This window comes from Episyrphus balteatus, chromosome 2 (genome assembly GCF_945859705.1).
Source record: "Episyrphus balteatus chromosome 2, idEpiBalt1.1, whole genome shotgun sequence".
NCBI classification, from domain to species: domain Eukaryota; kingdom Metazoa; phylum Arthropoda; class Insecta; order Diptera; family Syrphidae; genus Episyrphus; species Episyrphus balteatus.
This window is the reverse complement of record NC_079135.1, coordinates 14,796,913-14,821,254: the sequence shown is the minus strand read 5'-3', so window position 1 is coordinate 14,821,254 and position 24,342 is coordinate 14,796,913. Positions and strand designations below refer to the sequence as shown.

The following is a 24,342-nucleotide window of genomic DNA, read 5'->3' as shown; positions in this document are numbered from 1 at the left end:
GCCCCGAAAAACCATTACAATAGAACTTTTCACTTTAAATTCAATTTCATTAACTTAAAGTTATTTAGGGCGAAAATACTATTTGATTCTTAAAAATTGATCTCTTTTGTTAAATTTAACTATTCATAAGGAAATAGTTAAAATTTTAAACATAAACTATGATCTTATTAAGCAAATTATGACGAAACCGTAACATTGTGGTCATTTTAGTAACGCAGTTATTTTTGATACTCAAAATTGCTACATTATAGTTTATGCTATAAAGAAAAATTCCTCAAAATATATTAAAAATGGCTTCAATAGTGTTGTTAAGTAAACGAGTTTTTAACTTTAAAAATCTTACATTTCATCCCCCAGCATTCAATAAATTCTAAACTTCTCTGCGTTACCATAATGTTCGACTTTGTTACTCTTTAAACAAGCTGAGAGACATTGTAAAGGGTGAATCACAACAAAAACATTATTGTTAAAAAAGAGCCAAGTTCTCCTATGTTGAAGTTATGCTAGCACAAAAAGTACTGAAATGTAAAAGTGTACCAAGTTCTAAAGCTTGGCTTTAAATTTGTATAAATAAAATGTCGATTGTTCTCTTGACAATTTTTTTTTAAATTACCGATTTTTAAAGCTATTTGAAAAATTGCCAAGTAAACAATCAACATTTTATATACACTTAGGAGCAAAAAAACGGAATCAAATAAATTATATTATATTAAAAACAAAAATTGCCATGGATAAAATATTTTTATTCAAAGTCTCATGGTCTCATTTTAAAGCTTGTATTTTTTACTTTGAATTGTTGGTAAAAACATAAAAATGCGTACGATAGGGTTACCGCTATCTGTCAATAATTTGCACTTCATTTTTGTTTTAATGTTAAATTTTCCAGATACTCTCTGTTTCAATTTCAGTCTTTTTTTTTCCAACGGTAGTATCTATTAGCGTTGTCTGTCAATGAATTGCACTTAATTTTTTTTTAATGTTAAATTTTTCAGATAATTTGTCTTTTAATTTCAGTTTTTTTTTTCCTTACATACTTCATTTATGTTGGATGGATGGAACCAACGAACGGATTTTTGAGTTCTTAGCATTGACTTAAAGCTTTTGTTTCAAGCTTTTCAATGGTACCATTATCATTCATGTATGTCGATTACTTCGCGACCAATTATCGTTTTTACAGACCGCAAAATTTGATTCCATTTTTTTGCTCCTAAGTGTATACAAATTTAAAGCCAAGCTTTAGAACTTGGTACACTTTTACATTTCAGTACTTTTTGTGCTAGCATAACTTCAACATAGGAGAACTTGGCTCTTTTTTAACAGTAATGTTTTTGTTGTGATTTCACTACTTTTTGCAAGGTATTGCTCAGAGAAAATGGGCGGTTACCATGACCCTTGTCTAAAATTGTCAAATTTTAAATTTTTTCTTTTGTATAAACTACCAGGTCTACCATTCTACCAAATTTTAATGTTCTACGAAAGTTAGAAATACTCTATAATATTTGATGAAAATTCACCGGAAATAGGAAGTTGCCACGCCCCCCCTGGCTAAAATTCTCAGATTAAAAATTTTTTCCTTTGTATAAACTACCAGCTCTACCATTCTAAAAAATTTCAAGATTCTACGATAATCAGAAGTGCTCTATAATATTTGATGAAAATTCAGCGGAAATGGGCGGATGCCACGCCCCCTGAATTGAAAATCTCAAGTTTTCGATTTTTTCCTTTGTATACACCACAAGTCCTATCACCGTGTAAAATTTCAAGTTTCTACGGTATCGGGAAGTTCTCCATAATTTTGATGATCTGTCAGTGAGTCAGTGAATCAGTGAGTCAGTTACGGTTTTTGCGATTTTTAAAGCCCTATATCTCAGAAACTACTCATCGTAGGAGGCTGAAATTTTGCGAGGTGTTTGGTTTTGACCAGTTCAACAAATGTAGCGAGTTTGAAATTTATAGCATCTTTGGTGTGGAAGTTAGAGGGGGGTCGAAAATGGCCTGAGTTGTTTCCTGTAAATAAGGGTGTAGTGCCAAAGTTGCTAGAGAACTTGGCTGGGCACTACCGTGCCCTTTGATTATTTTTTATTTATTCCATACAAAATTTTAAAAAGATTTTTGGTCCTTTACTTTTTTTTTTAAATTTGTCAAAGAATTGAATTATTTTTTTAAGCCTTCAAATTGTAAACGACTTTTACCGTTGAAACTAGGGCCGTGATTTTTATTTTTAATTTCAGTTTTATTACTAAAGAAACATTTCCTTATTTTATTAATAATAATTATTTTAGTTGTTGAAATTGTTAAAATTGAAATGGAATAATATCTAAGAAAAATCGATACACTCTAGAAGCCTTTAAAAAAAATATAGTAAAAACTGGAAAAATGTTTTTTTTGAAAGCACGAAAAATCTTTGATAAGTCCTGCAAAATTACTGGAATAATTGGCATGCAAATTAGGAATCAAAAAGTCCTAACTTTTTTTTTAATAAAGACAGAAATTAAGGATTAATTGGAAAATATCAGTAATATATGTATAAATGATACCCATTTGAGTTCTAAAAGCAATCAATGTTACATTAAGCTATAAGTTACCAAAAAATTAAAGACTCCGTTTTCTATTGAAGGATATTTTCTTTTAGGATAAGGAAAAATGTCAAGTGAAAGATCAGTTACAAAAATGTTATTTGAATCAAATTTGTTCATAAGCCACAATTCAATAATATTAAGAGCATTGTCTATATTCAGAGTATTCTAGATTATGTTTTAATATTACGAAATTCTAGAAATTGCACAAAATTAATATTTGTTCTAAAATAGTTTTTAATTATGGAATTTCCGACCTTAGTACAATATCATCGATTGGACTAGAACAAGTTAATTTTTATTGTGACCTAGGCTAAATATTTCTCATTAATAGAAAAATAATAAAGCCAAGAATAAGGGTCTATTTTAAAGTTCAAGGTAATAATATCAAAGGAATAAATTGAAAAATAATTATAGAAAACTATTATTACACTATTTTTTTACCTGATTAATAAAAAATAATGTGTTTTTAAATCTTCCATTAACTTTACTCGATTTTTAATCGATTAAAAAGATAACATTTAAAATATGTATTTCATTGCGTAAAACTATTATTATATTTTTTCTTCCTATAAAAAAATTTAACGATATAATGTATACAAATTTTAATAGTGAAATTATATTAGTGCAAGTAAATATAGTTAATTAGACTTACTGAGTTAATAGATTCAAAACAATTTTTTTTTTGTTTTTACTGACCTTTAAGTCCATTGCTGCGGTTTGCACTTGCATACATCAATTAAAAAAACTACGTCATTGTCATAAGTACGCAAGTTTGTTTTTGTTTATATTCATTCATCAATAACAACAATTCCAGTAGTCTAATTAAAAGGTGATATGTATTCATATTGATGGCTATAATGCTAATAGCCAGTAATTGTATTACCTACCTATAAAATTTTCCACTAAGAACAATGATATCCTGCTTTTGAGACTTCTTGTGAATTAATTTAGTCAAATTAATTTTTCTTTCGAAACATGATAAACTTTCCAGTCTTAAGTTAAGAACATTTTTCTTTGAACAATTCTTCAAAACCCTTACAAGGACTCTTCTTTTCCCAAAGTACCTTTTTGCTTAATTTTTTTTGTTTTTGGTTTAAAAACCACAATCTTCTTCGAAATCTCTACGAAAAAAACCCAGTCATCCAACTCTTAAGGCCACACCACAATGTAATAATTATTTATGGTCTCTTCCGAGATTCAATCTATTTTTTTAGATCATCTTTATAAGAACAACAATGGAATATTTTGTTTCGAATCACAATCCTCTTTTTAGTACATACTTGGGACTTTCCATAAGTTTTTAGTTGTTGTATGTCATTAAACGCACACAGCATCTGATGAATCCCCCATAAACGCACAACGCGCATATCCTCATGTGAATATAATATTTTCTTTTTTCTTCAACAATTCGACATAAAGTAATGAACTCCAGCATAACCGGTTAAGAAGAAAATAAGTCTGAGACAAGAGTTTTTTGTTTTTGTTTTAACGACCCTTTATCCAAGAAATCAATTTGACGTCCTTGAAAGTTCATCATCATCGCAGTGTTGTGAGTATGTTTCCATTTTATTTCTGTTGTTTTTGTCAATATTATGAAACGTTTATTAATTTCTTTATACCTACATTTAAACTTAGGGGGATTTATAAACAGGTAATCTCTTATATTCTACCTAAGTATACTTTTGTGTTTGTGCAAAAATGCTATTAAAGATTTTTTTTAGAATGACAATTATAGAATTTTTTTTTTAATTAAAAGTTCAAAAGGCTAGAAAAACAAAAAGATAATCGGCCTAAATCTCCTCCCATAATTTAATTTGTTGATGTGTGTTTCTTGGGTCTAAGTTACTTCAAATGACGCATTATACAAAAAAAAGTTGCAAAGTAAAAAAGTACCTGCCATCAGCGACGACACACTTGATGATAAGGAAATTTTTTTATTCTTTAAATATAAACAATAATAATAATCACACAATCGTGGTGACATTGAAAACAGTGCTGGATGGGTAAATAAGCTAAAGCACGTTTGGTAAAATATTGACACTTTTTATGTTGTATTTCCGGAGTTCTTGCATTTTGATCAAATTATTTTTTAGTTTTTTTTTTTGACTAAATTTTCGTCAAAAGTTCAAGAAGTACGTTCTTAGGATAGACGAGTTTAAGAAGGACAAAAAGATACATACATTACATACATGCAACATTTTAGAATAGATAATAGATTCATTAGTGTTGCCACATGAAGTTTTTGAAGTGAAAACTTCTTTAGTATCGTAGTGATTTGAAACAAGATGAAACGAAAACGCGACACGACTTCAACTTGTTATAACTTTTTTATTTTAATAGATAGATGAATGAAATTTGTACTGTAGATAGGTAATTAAATAAATTATAATTGTACAAAATTTCAATTAATTTTATATTCAAAATTCGGAGATAACGGTAAAAAGATGTTCTTTTCCAACACACGTTATATCTTTTGATCTAGTGCACATACAAATTTGATTTAACTTTAATACGCATGCTGATAACATAACCTTTTATTTGATATATCACACATAACATTACGTGCTCTACAAGTTACACAATCATAAATTGAAACAAATTTAAAAAAAACCTCAAAACACCTGTGGAGATCTGTTGGCGATGACCAGCTACCAGTGTAGGAAGTACCGTAATCTCAGTCTGGAAATTCGACATGGTTGACTTTAAAAAATTCTAACTTCTCTTGTAGACATCTTTGAAATAAGATTTATGCATCATTATACAAGGTGAAACAATAAGCTTTCACATGGTATAAATTTTTTTATAGGTTGTCAAACAAAAAAATTGATTTAATAGCATGAGAACATAAAAATAAATGTTTTTTTTTGCTTTTTGGATGAAATTTCATCGAGTTTAAAAAATTCAAGCTCTTTTTGTAGATGTCTTATACACCTGATCGATATATATATTTTGAGCTAAGACAATAAGCTTTCAGATGGTGTAAAAATTTGTATAGGTTGTTAGGGAAAAAAATTGATTTAATTGTGTGAGAAGATAAAAATACGTGTTTTTTCGCTTTTTTTGATGGAAATTGATCGAGTTCAAAAAATTCTAGCTCTTTTTGTAGATGTCTCATAGACTTGATCGATATACATATTTTGAGCTAAGACAATAAGCTTTCAGATGATATAAAATTTATCTAGGTTGTCATTTAAAAAAACATGGATTTGAAGGTGATAGAATAAAAATAGGTAGATTTTTTCTATTTTTTTTGCAAGAAAACTGATTTTTTCAGGTTTCACTTCTACCACGTGTGAATTACACACATGATTTTTTTTTATACTTTTTTCTGTACAATAATAAATTTTTGTACCGTCTCGTAGTACTCATAGGCGACTAAACCGATTTTGTACCTTTAAATTTTTTTCTAAAATTAATTAATGCTACGATTTTTTTTTATATATTATGTATTTGGAATTTCATTAGTATTTATTTACCAAAAATGAATGGTACTTGCTATATAACCAAAATGATAAAAACTTACTTTCTCAAAAACGGTCTTAACAATATTTTTAAAAACGTATTTTATATTGTTTTTGAAGAGATAATTTAAAAAAAAATTGATATTCAATTGAAAGAAATAAGTTTTTTTTTTAAAACGATGTTGATTTTTTTCCAAATTCAAATATACAGGCATCGGCGAAAAATATATACCCCCCTGAAATGTATGATCTCTAACCGTATGATATGAGTAACAACTTGTGACAGTTCTTAAAAAAAATATAAAATAAACATTTTTTAAGGATATGCGAATATACTAGTTTATTTTGTATTTTAATTCAGTTACTTTGTTAAAAAAAATTTACAATTATTGTATAGTTATACAAAGTTTTAACTGCCCCTGAATTTAAATAAAAAATATCGTATACAATTTGTTTGCAATTGTAGAATAAGTTGAAACATCTTAAGTTTTTAGTGTACAAAAAGCAGATTTAAGAATTGTAATATGTATGTTTTACTTTTAGAATTAATACGTTGCTTTGAACGTACAAAAAGTTTTATTTAATTTATGAATTAATTTAATTACTGTATCTAACGTTTTTTCATACAACTTTCACAAATTAACTTTTTTTTGTAAAAATATTTTGAAATAATAATTGCCCCATTTAACAGTACAAATTTGAATACCAGTTGCACTTAAAAATTAAAATGCACGACTTTGTAGCAGTTCTTGTAGTTCAAAGTGATGATACCTATATTAGTTAAATTTTAGGTTATTTATTAGAACTGTCTCTAAATAAACTTTAAAATTTGATTGGTTAATATATGGGATGAGCCGACAAAACTGATAAGGTTTTTTTTTGTAAACTAAAAATGAAATTTTTCCGTTATATGAGTTTTCTTAAAATCTAAAAATGCAGTTTTATTGGAAATGCTTTACATAATGTATATATTGTAATAAAAATAAAACCAAAATCGATTTCAAGAAAATTAAATCAATACCCGAAAATTTTAAATCATTTGTACCAAATTTGATGGAAATGTGAAAACATGGAAGGAACGACGCAAGCAACGACGGATGGTATGACAAAGTGGTTTCTGACAGACTTCAAAAAAGTTTCAACAACTACAGATGATCATAAACATGTAATTGCTGCATTTTATAACTTTACTCACACAAAATATACAATATATAATATATATTATATATACAATACGTTTTTGATCTAATAACATTTTCGTTGACTTACAATTTATTAGTTAAGGTATTTTTTTATGAACCTATTGTATTCTTATTTAGTTTTAAATATTATAATTAAAAACATTACTACAATTGAATTTTTATTTGTTTACTATAAGTTTGTTTCCTCAGAAGTTTCGACTAGGAGAACAAACTTAGATGATTAAGGAACATCTTTTTGCTTTTGTAGTTAGATCACTTTTATTTTAAATGGTTCATAAATTCTGGTGCGTATTTTTGTTTGTTTCCATATTTTTTAGAAAACTCATTAAAAGCATATTTTATAAAGTTTTCAAAATATGTTTGTGAATCTATTAAAATTATTAAAAACAAATTTTTTGAAAAATCAATTTTTTAGAAATTTTGTTTTTCAGTGTTGAATAATATTCTCTTAAAAATTTTTTGTACACTTTTTATGAATTTCTTTAAAAAGTCAAAATATATTTTTCCTAATTTTTTTCCATCAAAACGTTTAACATTGTAGGTAGGTAGCTACAGTCGTGCATTTTATTTTATTTCGAAAATGGGAAAGTAAAAACATGGATTCCACTGTAGAATGCACGTTTTTTACGAAAATCAACTCTATGTGAGTTTTTTTTTTCATCTGAATTGACTAATAGTGAATTTCGGTAAAAATGGCAAGGCCACAAATTTGTAAAAAAATGTATTCTTAAACATTTTTACAATTCCAATAAAAAGTTTTATGGGCCCGTTTTGCACTAATAACATTTCTTTAACTTTAATCCACTACCGAGTATAAACTTATTTCCATTTAACGGAAACGAGGAAGAACTAATAAACGGTCTAAAGTTTAAACGCACAGCCAGATTCTCTAAATCAAACAAACATAATATCAAAAAGCTATAAAGAAAGTTCCTCTCTCAAAGAAAAATACAAAAAAAAAACTCAAATACTAGAAGATACTCACAATTCAAAATACAAAAACAAATTGCACTATAACTTTATCGTGTATAAGAGAGAAATATCTATAATTGCAAATATCAAAAACCCCAAAACAACAAAACTGATCGAAATCGTTCAACAGGAATAAACAACATTACCATTACAAAAAAAAAAAAAAAAATACAAAATAAAAACAAATCTTATGAAGAAAAACTTGCAAAAAAAAATATACACAGACTGTAGACTCTGAGACAGTGTGACACATACAAGAAACGCCACCACCGACCGTCCACATTCAGTCTATAATGTCTGTGGAAAATGTGCAAAGAAAAATACAACAAAACAGAAAATAAAAAAATAAAGTAACTTCAAGACTCGATGACTTTAAAACTACTTAAGGTGGTGGAATGATCCGCACTCCGGTCTTAGTGGTAGTAAAGTTAAGTTAAAAGCATCTAGATGCGGGTCCATTCATATGAGCTTTTCACATTACACTGCGATAACTTTAGATCAACAGAGAAGGCGCACATCACTACGACGACAACAACGTTTTGCTCATGCGCGCGTGTTCCTTATTTGTGTTTTTCGAATTTATACCGATAATAATATATCCTTTTTCGGTTTGAGGATCAAATTTTAAAAAATATCCCATCTCGGAGGGTTTTTTCGAAATTCTTTTGTGAAAAATTTTCTTTTATTTTTTTAAATCGCTTGTGTGTTTGTGATCCTTAAAATAGGAAAAAAAAAATATTCGGTGAAAATTTCGAGTGAAAAATTTTGCGATTTTTTTTTTAATTTTTCAAAATAGTCGAATTTTGTATAAAATAAATATTATAAAAAGTGAATGTGTTTTCAAAAAAGGATACAATATCCTTGTGTGACTACTATGACAATTAAATAGGCATTTTTGTGAGGAGACTTTGTTGGGATACTTACCTACATTTGCCAGGATTTCAAGAAAAGGAATGCCCCTTGAGTACAAAAGAGTACAATTCATCAATAAAAATAGTTTAGATGTAAGTTTCACTTTTTAAAGTCCTTAATTTATTTTTTCCTGATTTTTTTTTTTTAATTTGGAAAAATTTGTAAGAAATTCTTTCTTGAACAAAACTCTTAAATTAAGCTGTGAAAAAATTAAAATTTTATTTTTTCGAAAAAAAATATCCTTTGAAATATTTTTTATAAAAAAATCCTTCGTTTTTAAATATCGCATTTTTTCATTTTTTTTTTTATTTTAATTTTTTGTAGGACTTTTTTTAAGTCAAGGATTATGGACAAATTATATTGAAGTATCCTTCGATTTATTTTGACCTTTTAGACTTTTCTGTGGAAAAAAAATTTTTTACCTATGTTAAATTTTTGGCTCATATAAATTCATCCAATAATCTAAATTTTTATTTTACATTTATCATCTTTTACGCCCAAATTGTTAAAATGTCTGTTTTTGGTTTAAATTAATAAATTATTTGTCATGATGCTCAGTTCACATTTCGATTTTAGATAAAATTATGCAATCTGATCGATTTTGCTTGGATAAAAATGTACCTCAAAGATTTAAAGCGTCATCAGACATTATTCCATCGATCGTATTTAAATTTACATAAAAATTTGCACAAAATTATTTATTTTGTTTTTTTTTTTTTTGCTTTTTGGGAAGTTTGAATTAGTGAAATTGTTGTTTTTTTAGCATTTCATTGACATTGACATCGAAAAGGAGGATTGACTCTCAGTTTTTTTTTCGGGAGATTCTTGCGTTATTTTTTTTTTTTGTTATTTCAAAATTAATTTTATATTTATGATCAGATCATTCCGGTCATTCGCTTGTGAAATTTTTAAAAAAGAAGACTATTTTTGTAAACAAATTTATTCAAGGTTAATCGATGATGATATACATTTTTGGATCTGTTTATTTTTGGTATTGTAACTGTTTGTGGTGTAAAAATTATTATTGTCGTATAGGTACTTTTGCTTTTGTTCTGATGCTTCCGGATGATGCAAGATCGAAAAAGATGTTTAATCTATTTTTAACTTAAAGGATGGACAAAGCATGACTTTATCTTATTTTTATCCTGAAAATGATCTTTAAAAACAGAGTCCAAAAAGTATGACATTGGATCTTTATCTAGAAATAATGTTTTTTATGTTAATTTAAAGAATTTATTTTCTTTATTTACTTTTCGTGATATAATTTGGTTATTTTCTTTATTACATTTTACCGCGATTCATTTTAATACCTCTTTGACTTTATTTAACAGTTTTGTTGAGATTCTTATCTTGGGGATTCCTGATCACAAACAAAACAAAAAAAAAAAAATTCAAACTAAATTATTCATGCGGATTAGTGTTTTTTTTAATTTATTATTTTTGTTGTTGTTCGTTTTTTTTTTATTATCTTTTTTAAACGGTTTGGAATCTTAAAATTTTATTAGAAATATAAATTTGAATATGGAGATAAATTGAGTCATAATTTAACACAGTCTCGTGTGGGTATATAAATTTGCAAATATGACGATTTTTTCGTATCACGGTATATTGGAATGACCTTGTCCCAGATATTATCACCCAGGTGGTGCAGATAAGAAGAAATATTTGAAAACAAGATTAGGTGATTGATCGATGGGAGAGAACGAAATTTTTTTTATGAATATGCGCAATTAGGTGTGACAATTTTATACGTACCTATATTTAGTAGGTACAGATTAGAATTATTGTTTTGGGATGATTTATTGAATGAATTAATTATCTCGACAGAAATATTGTTACCTATCATTTATATTTTTTTGCTAATTCTAATTTAAGAATGCTATCAAATAATAACTTATAAAATTTTGTTGACTTATTCAAAGGAATTAAAAATGAACTTATTTCTTTGTTGATAATTTTGTATAAAGTGAATCTTCTTCGTTGGCTATAGGTCTTGATTTGAGTCTATCTTTTCTTCTTTGTCGACGTTTCACGTGTGCTTACACGCTTCTTCAGGACTAAGAAAAATAATTCTATAAAGCTCTAAAAACGTATAGAATAAATACTTATCTTGAATCCTCTAATGATCCCCAATTGATTGCAGTTGATTAAAGTTTAGGTTTTTTTATCAAGCTTATATATTTTGAAAATCAATAAAAAATGTCTTGAAAAAGACGTTTTTAATTATCAAAATTTCAAAACATAAAAACTTTTTTAATTATTCGATAAGAAATTCAAAAATGTTTCTTATCAAATTGAGTTGATAATTCAACTTAAAAAATTCCTTTTAACAAACTGACTATAAATACTACTAAGCCCTTCACAATCCGATCTCTTATTTACGGTGTTGTCTGTATCTAAAATATGTAACATTTCTAATATCATTCTCTTATTATAATGCTTTTCTGATTGTAAAATATCTACATTGTTATAATCTGGCCTATGTCCCTCACCTATACAATGCAAAGCTAGAGCAGTTTTTTCAGAATGCCCGTTATTAATATCCGATCTATGACCAGCTTTACGATTTTTTAGCTTCTGCATGGAAGTACCTACATACACTGATGGACAAAAATTTGATCCATCACCTAAACATTTGATTTTATATACTATATCTGATTTATCGTTTTTAGAAAATTCACCTTTTAAATTAGAAAAAAGTGAATTTCTCAAAACATTTACTGATTTAAAAGCTAAGCGAAAAGCATTATAATAAGAGAATGATATTAGAAATGTTACATATTTTAGATACAGACAACACCGTAAATAAGAGATCGGATTGTGAAGGGCTTAGTAGTATTTATAGTCAGTTTGTTAAAAGGAATTTTTTAAGTTGAATTATCAACTCAATTTGATAAGAAACATTTTTGAATTTCTTATCAAATAATTAAAAAAGTTTTTATGTTTTGAAATTTTGATAATTAAAAACGTCTTTTTCAAGACATTTTTTATTGATTTTCAAAATATATAAGCTTGATAAAAAAACCTAAACTTTAATCAACTGCAATCAATTGGGGATCATTAGAGGATTCAAGATAAGTATTTATTCTATACGTTTTTAGAGCTTTATAGAATTATTTTTCTTAGTCCTGAAGAAGAGTGTAAGCACACGTGAAATGTCGACAAAGAAGAAAAGATAGACTCAAATCAAGACCTATAGCCAACGAAGAAGATTCACTTTATTTAAAAAGAAAGGTCACGGAATAAGGAAGTATTTGATAATTTTGTATTCATAGATTTGAAAAATATGCATCTATCTACTATTTTTAACTTTCCATTTAATCAATGGTTTTAAACAAAAAATACGCTCTGTGTTAGGTTAAATATTCAGCATTTAGAAATTCTAAGAAAATAGAAAACAATTTTTTTTTGTATTGTTGTTAATTTGGAAGAGTTTTATCTAGGTTTCAATTTTCATGAACACAATTTATATTTTCAATATTAGAACTCTGGTTAGTAAAATGGATTTGTGATAACAGATTGCAGTTGTAAATTTCTACTCCTCTAAAATTACTTATCTTTTTTCTTACAAATTAGAAATATTTAAAATTTTAAACAAAAAAAATCAGTAAATCTAAAAAAAATTTTTTTTTTTAAATTGAAAAAATGTTTCTACTGCTGTTAATATTTTTACCTCAAAAATGTAGAAAAACTTTTATACCCGGTAAAAAAAAATTAATAATTGATTTTTCCTATTCAATTCTGCTTAATTTTTGGTATTTGTTTAAAAAATTCGCTTCAACATTTGAATTTCTAAATGAATAAAAAGTTTTAATAAATTGGAAAATTTTCAAAACTTGCGAAATATCTTCTTATTTACCAAAATTATTTAATTTTTTTTTTACATTTATTTTTATGAAGGTTTAATATCTTCACAGCTTTTTAGCGTGATACTAAAACTATAAAATTAGGATTGTCTGATCAGTACAGTTTGAAGAAAAAATAAGTCTAATATTTATAAAAAAAACCTTCTCTTAGCCTAGAACCATACTAAGTAGGTTTTAGTTTCAAATAAAACTGTCAATAATTTTGCGCCATTTAATTACTATTGTACCTCCTTGTACCGACTTCCATGATTCAAAACGGGGTTTTATGGTTTTTCTAATAGTTCCTATGGCTTAAAATGAACGAAATTGAAATGGGACCACATTGCAGCCACAAGCTTTCCAATACAAAAAAAAATTATCAAAATTGATTCACTCTGTCCAAAGTTATGCGGTAACAAACATAAAAAAAAACAAATACAGATGAATTGAATACCTCCTCCTTTTTAGAAGTCGGTAAAAAAAAAAGATTCAAGTGCTTTGACTTATATTTTAGAGACAAACGTGAAACAACAACGTGAGACCCAGTTAATGACAATTTTATTTGATTAAATAGCTATTCAATTCTTCGCACGACTGTATTTTTTAGAATTCAAATAAGACGATGATTGTAGAACAGTTTTATTGTCATTAAACTTTTCCACTATTGATTTAGCCATGTGCTGGTGTGATAAAAAAGTAATATAGTATTTCAAAGCTTTGATTCATATAATTTAAGGTAAATACAAAATATTAAGTTTTATTATTTAAATTGTTGTAGATACCATGTTAGGGAAGACAAAATTTGATTTTATTTGAATTTTTTTTTTGTCAAAAAACAAACTACCAAATAAAAGTAAACAATGAAAGAATGACTTTTGTGTCATAAATTCTCAACTGTGTCTCAATTTATTTCATTTCACAAACGTTTCATAACATCAACCAAAGTCTACCCCGAATAAAAGCTTTTCACAAGACAAAAACATGAAAATAAATAAAAACAAAGGATCTATTTACCATTCCATGATATCAAAACATAAACCCAAACAAATATGACGTTCCGCAACATTTATGCTGCTCATAAAATTGTAACAAATAAATTCATACAATGTGCATAGACAACAAAAGTAATTTGTAAGATATTTCATTTCGACACATTAACACCAAAATTGACTCAATGGACAAACACACAAATGTAATTACCATGACTATCCCAAGCATTTGCAATACCTGTAAAGCATACAAACATAAAATGTGGAATAACTAACCTAAAAGAAAGATATATTATCTGATCACAGCGAGATTGAGTTATTAAAATGAATGTTCTATTGAACATTGATTCATTCAATTTAAGATTCCATAGAAAAATCTTTAACAAATGAGAGACAACAGCAATTATTTTATTTAACAAAAGCCAACAAAGTAAGAGATAAATTGCAAAAAAATTGCAATTCTATTAAGCTTCGAAAAAGCATATAGCCAACATATTGGCCTTTGTATAAATCTCGGTGTAATGCTCTTTAATTAACCGTCTGCACGAGGTTTTTCATTTTAATGAAAACACACATTATCATCATTCAGAAAGAAAGACCTTGCAAATATTTTTAGCTCTTTACGCAAATATGCAATTTACAAATCGCTCTAGAGATCGTCGTCCGAGTTGTTGGTCGTCTGTGTGGATGCAGGTTTTAAAGTACAATAACTGGAGCATTTAAAGAGGGCGGGCAGTGGTAAAGTAGTTGCTGGCTGTGAAGTTTTTATTCTTATATAATCAAATAATGAAAATGCAACTTATAGAAATAGCAAATAATCAAAGTTGCATGAAAACTTTTCTTCACTCTAGATATTGGTAATTTTTATGTGGAAAACTTCAAGAGACTGCAACTATACTAGTGCTGCTGCTGTTGTTGCTCTCTGTAGCAGAGCAGTGTGCTGTGTGCGGTACTGGGCTGTGCAAAATGGATGAATGCACGCGCATCGTTAAGTGCACGTAAGTGGAAAAATACTTATTGTCAAAATGTGTATAAGAGAGTAAAGAAATTGCAATCGAAAGAAAATTGCATCATTTGACACAGTTAAACAATTACAATTAAATATATATAAAATAAAATCGAGAGTAATAATTTCCTCTTAGCAACAATCAAAATTTAAAAAAAATATAAAACAAAAAAAGAGTTCGTACTTCAGCTCTTTTGTTTTCATTATGATGACAAATTCTCTCAATGGAAAACATGCTGGAATAATTTTGAATAATTAATCTGACAGGTTAACTTTGTTGGTTTTAAATAGTTGTTTTATCGGTCAGAGATCTTAAATTTTTGATCAAATAATTACAGGGCATAAATGATGACAAAACAAATTCAACGTCTATAATTACCCTTTCGCACTTAGAAAAAAAAAGCTTGCACTCTTCAATCTTTAAATGCGGAAGAAAACAGAAGATTACTTCTCGTTTATAAACAATAGTAATTATTATTATTCAAATTAAATATGAGGCCTGTTTTGACTTCTGTTTTAAATGTGAAATGTTAATTTATGCATCGATTTAAGGTAATTTTAAATTTTTTAAAATTAACTTAAAGTACTTAATCACAGATATTTGTTGGAAATTAATAACCTCCAATGACAGGTATCATTTAAAAAAAAAATGTGTTCCACTTGATTTTGTTGTTATAAATGAATCAATATTGATCCAATTAGGTTTGCTACTGAAAAGATAAAATCTGTATAATTATAAAAAGACAAACAAACAATAAAATATAAATTTGTCGCAATCAAACCATAAAATACAAACAAACAAACAATTTGTAAGAAAGTATATATGACAATTAAAATTTTTTAAGTCGCGAGGTGGGTGACATTGAAATTGCGGTTGCAGACATGAACAAGAAAAACTTTCGATTTCATTGCCAAGCAGGCATAAAAATTCCCCGAAAAAAAAAACAAAAACAAAGAAGATCATTTTGGACGATATCAATGGTATGTATATTGCCTACGGTGTTAGGTTTTATACAATAAAGAGGAGATAAGGTCATAATGGTTCCTTTGAATGAAATGGAAAACGAAAATAAAGCAAGTTATATGATGAGCTTAAAATAATAACCATAACCTTTAATCAAATGTAACTACTTTATCAATTGCAGCATTTCGAACATGAAATTTTAAAGAAGCTACCAAACCAGAGCATTAAAACAAAATTAAATTTTAATCCACGGAAAATCTTCCTATAAATATGGAGATTTTTATATTTGGTTTATTTTATAGTTAGTAACCCCATCTTAAGCAAGACAACTTTAAAAGTATAAATTTTATAATCAAGTTCATTGTTAATTTGAAGATTCATACATACAGATGAAAGACTTAAAAACGAAAAATATTATTATTTTTATCTATCAACAAGTTTATTTTTCTCGAATTGTATTTAATTTTAAGGATCAGGATCTTAATTATTGGCAAACTATTAGGAAGAAACATTTTTCATTTGCCAACATTTATTTAAAATTTACATTTATTAAAATTGTAGATATTGTGTTTGTTGATAAAGTTAGGCAGTAAGCACCTCTGTAAAATAAGCACTACATAATATTGACGAAAAAACATAAACTGAGCATGGAGCTTGCAATTAATTGTTTTTTTCTTGTTAAATGGTTATTAAAAGAAATTGTTGATGTTGCACTTTTTTGTAAATATTATAATGCTCTGCTAAATTGCCATTGCGGTAGTAAAATATCAAAGTATTGATGAGTTGATGATAATACGAGTATTATTCAAATTTTTCAATTACTGTTGGAATTTTACAGGCAAATACGGAGTTTTCAACTATAAGCAGAAAAATGTTCATTCATCGAAAACAAGATATCACTTTTCTATGCTTCTCTTTCTCAATGAAATTTCTTCTAAATCACAGCGTGATGCAAGTACCAACTTTACTAACAAACATTCCGAAGTAAATCTTCGAGGCTCTAGTTTTTTTCAATATCGAAGAAACAATACAATTTTATATTGGAACGATCATGATTTTTTTTTGTAATCAGACTTAATACTCTCTTGGTAGCATTTAAGAAATAAAATTTAAATTCTTACAGAATTGCCTGTAAAATAAGGATTATTTACTTGAGGATTTTAATTTTCTCTCATTAAAACCAAAAAGACCGGTTAAAAAAACTGGTACTAGTAAAAAAATAATCTCGTATGAAAAGTAGTTTCATTGTTCAAAATAAGCTTAATTTTATTAAGGTTTTTAAAAAATTTAAGTGGAAAAAACTGTGAAATAAAACTTAATACTATTACTTTTATTTTGCTAACTTTTTTTTTAATAGAGTTGATTAAATTAATTAAATGATTAAATTGATTAATAAATAACAAACAGAATTTTGATCTATTTTTGAGTTGTAGATATATTATTTTTTTTTAACACTTGGAAAAAATTTGTTCTCAAATCAAAGCCCGTAAATAGATATGTATGGTTAAAAGAATTGCTCAGATGGAGACTGTTCTAATATTTTTATTTGTGATCATTAGAAACTTAAATGAAAAAATGTATGATGTATGTATGTTATTTGTCTAACAATTCACTTAGCTGTTTTATTTTATTTAATATTGCATTCATAAACAATTGTTTTTAATTGCGATATTGGTACTATATATCAAGTTATGCGTTCGTAACAAGAAAAAAAGTTGAGATAACAATCAGACGTGACATTAGCGTCTATCTGTCAGTCTGTCTTTTTGTATAAGGATTAAAAAAAAAATTTTTTTTTTGAAGACACAATAACAATATGACATTGTTTTTTTTTTTTTTATTTAAGCTTTAGATGTTGATAAGTAGTTGCTACAAAATCGCATTTTTTTTTAAAACGCCCCTAACGATTTTGAAAATATTTTTTTCTAAAAATTAATTTTAATAAAAGAAATTACACTGCATGCTTTTTTTTCAATGATCAATGTTTTTCGCAAGACTCCAAATAGCTGAAAAAAAAATTAAAATTAAGGTGATAAATCTATTATTATCTAGGCCACTTCATTAGTTTTAAACAACATACATATTCTAAAAATCTAGTTAGACTTTGTATTCTTTAACAAGCTTCAACGCACATAACTTGTTTTTTATAATAATTATTGTATGCTAAATTAAGTTTTTGTAAAAACATTCAACTGATAAACTTGGTTTCATTAATTTTCTAGATTGAAACGTTAGTTCTCTTGTTGCTAATACTTGATTTACCTATTACAAATTTTGTCGCCAAAAATAATTCTCTAACGTTTAAATTCAAATTACAACCATAAATCGTGATTATCATTTAGTGCACATACTATCAAGTTTGCACGTCAGCTCTTTTATATTAAACTAGTATGGTATAATTTTCTTAACCTAACAACCCCTTCTAAACTTTTTATTTAACGTAAATATTTTGCAGCTGTATTTCTATATATCTGATCACCTTTGACAAAAATGATTGAGACAACGATCACCGATTACGCTTATAAACTATAGCAAAAAAAAAATCCCCGCTCTATAAACACAGGTCATCATTAATCAAAGCATTCTTCGACCTAAACATATCAAATTTATCACCTGCACTCATCTATAATAATAAAAAAAATGCTGCGTTAATAATTGCAAGCAAGAAAAATAAAATAAAATTAATAACAAATGAATTTATTATTTAATAACAAATTACTATGCGATTTAACATAGTGACTCTGCGTGAAGGAACATTTTGCCAGTCCAGAGTCCACTAAGCCGCAAACCCCCTTTTCTATACATCTAAAGAGTGATAGAGCTTATTAAACACGTTTTTCATATACACTCTCCGACGATTATGCAATCCGAAAAATGCAAGTCAAAAATATTTACCAGCTATCTGATATAAATAGTATGTAGTAGGTACATTCACATTTATATGTATGTTCAAGTGGTAAGATGTGAGAGAAAAAAAATTGAATTGCAATAATTGCAACTGCCCCATGTGCCAGCTGTTACTGTGGCGGCGGCAAAGCAGCAACCTCTTGCCTGCCACCCAGCATCCCCGTGACGTATTGAAAAAATCCATGAGATTTGCTTTCTTTTTATCTCCATTTCACCAAAAGACCATTGCCCGAAGCAGTTTAGTCGCCATATCGTCACCATCATCGTCGTAGTCTCTGTAAAGCAAGTTTTTGTTTTATTCCACAGTCGAAACCTCATATCAGCATTTTGTAATTTTTAAAAAGCAGGGAAATTATAGATTTTTTTCTTTTAAGAAATTTCAAAAATGAACGAGTTCTTATAGTGATAATTTTCACTGAAAAAAAAATATCAAGAAAGTTTTAACAAAATACAAGTTTAACCACTTTTTTGGTCCCCAAATCGGCTTAACAAAATACTGGGTTTCTCCTGTTTGGACAGCACGATGATATTTATAAACTTTTTTTCGGATTTATTTATACTATGCAGCACGATAATTGTTACAACTTTTGCGATGCAGACAGAGAGTAACGAAAATTCACTAAGAGTTTGAGTGTGTGTCTTGAGATCAGGAAAGGTAAGACCGAGAGTCGGTCACGATAAGTAGGTTGGTAGGTGAACAATTTTTTTTTTAGTTTAGTGTTGATATAAGGTGGTATCGCAGGTCGTTTTGGTTTTGTTTGGTTAGGTTAGGTTAGTTATATGTGCACATGTAGATATGCACCTGTCTTCAAAAAGACAATATGCGACGGAACATGATATTTTATTATGCTGCACTCACTGTTGTTTTTGTTGAGCTCAGGAATAAAATGGGCATCAGAGACGAAATTTAATGGAGCAACCAAGTTAAAAATCACGTGTGCATTAAGATTTGATGGATGCATTCAGCTAGAAGCAGGAGGATGGATGGATGACTGGAGATAAAAATCGAAGGTCATCTGGTATGTTTGCATGTGTATATGTTGTCTGAGAGGAGTTAGTGTATGTTGAAGATGTTTTATTTGCAAAACAGAAAAGAGGAATAAACTGTAGATAGCCGATTTGATATTTACATTATTTGCATTACTTGGAGAGGATATTATGTAATTTAAAAATTTTGTTTGTTTCAAGTTGAATGAGATGGCAACACTTTTAAGATATATTAATTGGATTTCGTTTGAGTTTAACTGATATTTTTGAGTGTAAAAGATATAAATCAATAAAGTTCTTACAGAGGGGATTCTAGAATTTTATAAATGTTGGTCTGAGTTAAATTAATTTATGCATTGAATTATAATGTGCGCATTTAATTAAGTAGTGCGTCACGTTATGCTAAACTAGGTAGGTATAATTACCTAAAATACACTTAAAATTCTCCTACTAAATAAATTGTAAATTCAACGCATTTTTAAATTTATTTCCTTACTCTTTTAAAAGTCAATTGAATATTTGCTTATATATTGTTGGGTCAAGTTTTTGCACAATTGAGACGTGCGTAGTTTTTGCACTTGATTCAGTAGCAATTAACCTGATTTATGACATTTAACATAGGCAAATGGCAATTATAAAGCAGGTTTAACAGTATTTAAATATTGGTTATAAATGTTTAAGCAATAATGTATGCAAAAATTAATGTTGTTTTGAATGAAAATTCTATCAAAGATGTTAAAGCAGGAAAAAATATTGCCTACCTACGTACTAAATCAATCATAAAAATGAATTCATACGTTTTGATTCTAATATTCCTACATTATTTCGAAAGCTAAAGCAAGTTCGATAAAAGTGATCTATTACAATCTGGGAAGAGCTCAAACTGAAAATCTTGAAAACCAAAACAGACAGATGATTTTTTTCACCTTACCAGAATCGATTCAGTGGCTTGCTGCTACAGTGATGGGATGAGAGCTATAGAATGCTTTGAACTATAGAATGAATTATTTCATTCATTCAAATATAAGCCATGAACTATTCAGTTATTTATTATTATTTAGTACTAATTTCATTGATTGCTTTTTTTTTATAACAAAAGAAGTATTTTTCAAATGCAGAAAAAAAACTGTGCTCTATGTCGTTTATCAACCAAATTTTATATAAATAGTCTTATAATCAGCGTTGCCGCGAAGAAAAAAGCAGAGAGGGCCATTTCGGAATTTTTTGAGGGCCATTTTACAAAAGTGTGGGCCAAAATATCTACAATTTATTTAAAATTGTGTTCATTTTTTTTTTGTTTGTTTAATGCATTAATGGCATGTTTTTTGTTCAGTTAAATGACAGTAGAAAAGAGTCTGCCACATATGTATAGATATTTTTATTGCTTTTTTTAAGTCTAAGTGCTTTGTTATAGTTTACCCTACTATTCTGCTTCGAAACATAGATTTATGATAACATTGACTATTTTTTTAATTTAATATAAAAATTCGGGTGCGAATTTTTGCGATTAACAAAATAATTTGCAAATGAAATTTTCACTTTAAGTAAAAATCACTCATACGCCCTACGTTTTTATTTACTGGTTGTTAACATTTTTAAGAAATTTTTTAATTGAACTTAATGCATTTGGATTCACTAAGCCTAAAAATCACAATGGTTCCTTTCTAGAAGCTCTAATACTTTAGATATTTTAATTTTTCACATTTTGGGTGTATGAAATGTCATACTATTTTTTCAGTTTTTCTTATCACAAGCGTTCTTAAAGTTTTGCTGAATAAAAATCATTTCATTTCAATAATTTTTAGCAAAAATAAATTGTTTTACTTTAAAAAATAATTTTGTCCAGGTTTGTGATCGAAATACTCCTATGCGTGACGTGAGAAAAATCAAATTACTAAAGGAGATAAACAGTGGCGTACGTTGAGTCGTCGGGGCCCCGGGGCAAGACTAAATTTTGGGGCCCCTTTGATACAAAAAAAGTACGTATACGCCATACATTTTTTTTTGTATGGCTTATACATTTTTAGGTTTATTTTAATGTTTTAATATGTTCGTAATGCACTTTGCCTAAAATGATATATTTAGAGACCCCTATAATAATTTTTTTTTAGCTTAGAATTGATAGTTCCTGGGGCCTCTGTTCTGAAGTAATATGTACATTAGGGCGTTCGTTATTTAGGTTTTTTTTTCGGGAATCAAGTTCCGAAGTGGAAAAACTGTTTCTAAATAATAAAAAAAAAATCCTCTAATTTTTTCAGATTTTTATTTTGACACTAGATGGCGCCCCAAGAGGGTTAAAGTTTTTTAACATTTGAAATAGGTATGGTATAGGTATTTTTTTAGATATAGACTTCAATCAAAATTTTTTGATGAGGTCCTTGTCTACGTTAAACAACGTTTTCAAAAAGGTATAGATCATTTTTCTAGGACCAGGGGTTTAGTCAGGGCATGCATGGCTTTTTTGTATGTTTTATGTTTTATTTAAACAAGCAAATGAGTAGCATGAAAAATAAAATAAAATCCAACAAAGCCATGCATGCCCTGACTAAACCCCTGGTCCTAGAAAAATGATCTATACCTTTTTGTTTAACTTAGACAATCAAAAAATTTTGATTGAAGTCTATATCTAAAAAAATACCTATACCATACCTATTTCAAATGTTAAAAAACTTTAACCCTCTTGGGGCGCCATCTAGTGTCAAAATAAAAATCTGAACAAATTAGAGGATTTTTTTTTATTATTTAGAAACAGTTTTTCCACTTAGGAACTTGATTCAAAAATAACGAACGCCCTAATGTACATGTACATATTTGATTTTCCATCATCAAACATAATTTTTTTTTTATTGTTGGGCCCCTGAAAAATTAATTTTGGGGCCCTCAAAATTAAATATTTAGCGGCCCCTAAAATAAAAATTTTTGAAGCTTAGAATTGATAGTTCTTGGGGCCTCTGTTCTGAAGTAATAAATACATATTTGAGTTTCCATCATCAGACATATTTTTTTTTATTTTGGGGCCCCTGAAAAACTAAAATTAAATATTAAGAGACCCCTAAAATAAAATTTTATTAGCTTAGAATTGATAGTTCTTGGGGTCTCTGTTCTAAAGTAATGTGTACACATTTGATTTTCCATCATCAAACATAGTTTATTTCTTTTGGGGCCCCTGAAAAATAATTTTTCGGGCCTCAAAATTATCAAAATTAAGTGCTTAGAGGCCCCTAAAATATAATATAATTTTTTTGGAGCCAAGAATTAATAGGTATTGAAGCCTCTTATCTGATGTAATATTCGGTGGCATTCCGTTTGTGCATTTAGTTTTGTGCCCTGATGTATTTATGTTGGGGCAAAAAAGAACAATTTTTTTTAACTTATTTTTTTTTTAAGTACTGAAGTAAAGGCATTTGGGGTCCCTGCAGGGCTCTGGCTTGAAGTTGTTTTTTGTTTTTTTGGGGCCCCTAATGTATTATTTGTGGTTGCAAAGATTTTTCAAGTAATATTTTTTGGGGCCCTAAGATAAAATTATAATTTTTCTTTTAAAAAAGCAGTTTATTTCCTTTTGGAGCCCCTGGGGTAACCTTTTTATCAAATCAATATATATTATGTGGCTACATTATACATTACACTGAATGACATAATTTGTCTCCCTTGTATCCGAAGTGATTCAAACTCATTTTAATTTACTTCGTAACTCAATTTATGCTAACAGTTTCTTTCTCTGCATTGTCTTCAGTGGGGGCCCTGAGGTCGATAAATTAATGAATTGAGTATACAAATACATACCTATTTATTTGTAGTGGAAACATTAAACATATTGTAGTTGCAATATGCTGCTTATAATCTACAGGTTAGTTCGTGCTTTGCACTCCAAGAGCAAGTAGTATTTATGAAACGGTGGTAAACCTGGTAAAACTGAGTGGCAAATATGTATGTCAAAATTTTATATGGTTTAGTCCTGTTTGTTTACCATATTTATCATTTTACCAGGTTTACCAAGAGTTTACACTGTAGCATGAATACCCCTATAGTTTTCTGTGTGTATATCGTAAAATATAATCGAAAGAAGTATAAATAAAAACTAATTCGTAGCGATATAAAAAAAAACAAAAAAAAAAGCAAAATGATAGCCTTGCAATTTAAATTAACTGTCAAATAAATTTTTGCTAGCAATAACATTGTGATTAATTTTATTCTTAATGTCTTGTAAATCACTTTCACATCTTTTCGCGAAATAAAAAAAATAGGTTACCTTCTGGTATTTGCTTTGTTTTTATTTTTAATAGCATGTTCTTGTTTAGTTTATAATTTGATAAATATCTTTCATGTTAGCCGTTTTTTTTTATTCTTCCCTAACAAATATATAAGTTTTGATGAGATAATTTGATTAGGAAAAAAGAAATTATTAATTTATGTTTATTCTAGCCAGTAACCATTTTGAATGTTATTTTTCAAAGGTAGTTTGAGTTAAAGTATGCTTTGCAAAAATTGTTAGAAATTCGACGAATTTAAAAAAAAAAA

The 24,342-nt window shown here is 27.8% G+C and overlaps 1 protein-coding gene across 1 annotated transcript in view; it reads left to right on the top strand.

Annotated features, from left to right (window-relative positions):
• The first annotated feature begins 8,927 nt into the window (after window positions 1-8,927).
• The window catches only part of LOC129909392 (lysosome membrane protein 2), a 42,268-nt gene continuing 26,853 nt past the window's right edge, over window positions 8,928-24,342 (top strand). Inside the window, exon 1 of the mRNA XM_055986478.1 lies at window positions 8,928-9,218. The gene's annotated coding sequence lies outside the window, so the exon portion shown is untranslated. The remainder of the gene's footprint in view (window positions 9,219-24,342) is intronic.